Genomic DNA, 1,970 nt, shown 5'->3' on the forward strand with positions numbered 1-1,970 from the left:
GATATACCCTACCTCAGTCTTGCACTGTCTAGGCTGCCTGGCAGAATCCCATTTGAATGGGAAGGGTTTTATATCCTGTTATAAGACAAGGGTAGGTCATAGAATTTGTTTAGATCTACCATCAAGAAAGGCAGGTAGACAGAGTTCAGAGTTTCCATTGTTTGCTTTAGGGAAGAGAAGCTCTACTCTCTCTCTCTCTCTCTCTCTCTCTCTCTCTCTTTTCCTCCCCCCCCCCACACCATAACATCACATTTTCACAACTCTCTAACTCAGAATTCCTGAAGAATTTGGATGTAACAAGAAAACCAAAACCAACAGCACACAATAAAAGTCTATATTTGACCAAACTAAGTTTATCACAGAGTGCACAGGTGGCTTAGATTTGAAATATGTAACTATCACATCTCAGCCTCTTGGCTAAGATCAAGTGTGTACTATCTGTTGTTATCGGTTTACTACTGAGTGCATTCTCCATCGGAGCACAGTACAGTTAACGGATTTGGTGGGCAGAGGGTGACATTGCTCAGTTCATTCCACACATTCAATTGGTAACCCAGAGCCTCCAGGTGTAGCCTCTCAGAAGACTTTAAAAGCCAATGCATACAATATACTGTGTTAATGGACTAAAACAAAAAACATGGTTATCCCAGTAAATTTCAAAAACAGCTAATATCCATTTGTGGTTCAAACACATAAGAACATTGACAAGCAAATGCAGGAGACAAGAAAGGGATAAAGGTTGATAAAAAGCATCTATAAAAGCCCAAAGCAGGCGCCATCCTGTATTTTATGGCTAATATCTGCTTATAAGTGAGTTCATACCTCAGGATGATATTCTCAAGTTCTATCTGTTATCCTGCAAAATTCATAATGTCTTGGTTTTTAATAGGTGAATAGTATTTCATTGTGTAGATGTACCACATTTTTTTAATTCATTCTTTAGTTGAGGGACATCTGGGCTGTTTCCGGTTTCTGACTATTACAAATAAAGTGGCTATGGACGTAGTTGAGCAAACAAGAAGGAAGGCCCACGTGAGGAAGCTTGAATCTCATTTAGAAGGGAGAATAAAATAGTCATAAGAGGTAAATGGAGGGAAGGAACTATATGTGAGAGGGGATGGCGAGGGGAATGGGGAAGGATTCAGGATCAGATGTGGGGAGGGACAGGAAAGATGGCCAGATGGCCATGATAATGAATGGAAATCTGCAACTCAAGGGGAGCACATTCCCATGATGTGACAGAGGCCTGGGATAAGGGAGGTGCCCAAGAATCAATGGGGGTAACCTTAGCTGTGACTTACATCACTGGGGATATGGAACCTGAAGAGGCTACCTCCTGTAGCCAGGCAGGATCCCCACTGGAGCAATAGGGACATCAACCCACCCATAAAACTCTAGACACAAAATGTATCCTGTCTACAAAAACTGCATGGAACAGAGACTGAGGGAATAGCCAGCTAATAACCAGCCAACTTGAGACCCATCCCATGGGCAAGCTCCAAACCCTGCAGAGTATTAATGATTCTCTGTTATGCTTACAGAGAGGAGCCTATCTAGCATGGCTGTTCTCTGAGAGGCTCCACCCAGCAGCTGACTCAGACAGATACAGACACTCACAGCGAAACAGTGGATGGGGCTTGGGGACTCTTTTGGAAGAGTTGGGAGGAGGATCGCAGGCTCTGGAGGGGATAAGAATTCAACAAAGATCAACGGAGTCAACTAACCCTTGGGGCGCTCAAAGACTGAACCACCAACCAAAGAACATACACAGGCTGGACCTCGGCCTCCAGGCACATATGTAGCAGATGTGCAGCTTGGTCTTCATGTGGGTCCTGAACAACTGGAGCAGGGGCTATTCCGAAAGCTGATGCCTGTATGTGGGATATGTTCTACTGGCTGTTTGGCTTCAGTGGGAGAGGATACACATGCACATATCTCTGCAGAGACTTGAAGTGCCAGGGTGAGGGATA

General features: G+C 44.3%; 1 pseudogene; it reads left to right on the forward strand.

The window, feature by feature from the left end:
• The first annotated feature begins 397 nt into the window (after positions 1-397).
• On the forward strand, positions 398-577 carry LOC117722106 (U2 spliceosomal RNA; annotated as a pseudogene).
• The last annotated feature ends 1,393 nt before the right edge of the window (positions 578-1,970 follow it).

The sequence above is a fragment of the Arvicanthis niloticus genome, chromosome 16, assembly GCF_011762505.2.
Source record: "Arvicanthis niloticus isolate mArvNil1 chromosome 16, mArvNil1.pat.X, whole genome shotgun sequence".
Lineage (NCBI taxonomy): Eukaryota > Metazoa > Chordata > Mammalia > Rodentia > Muridae > Arvicanthis > Arvicanthis niloticus.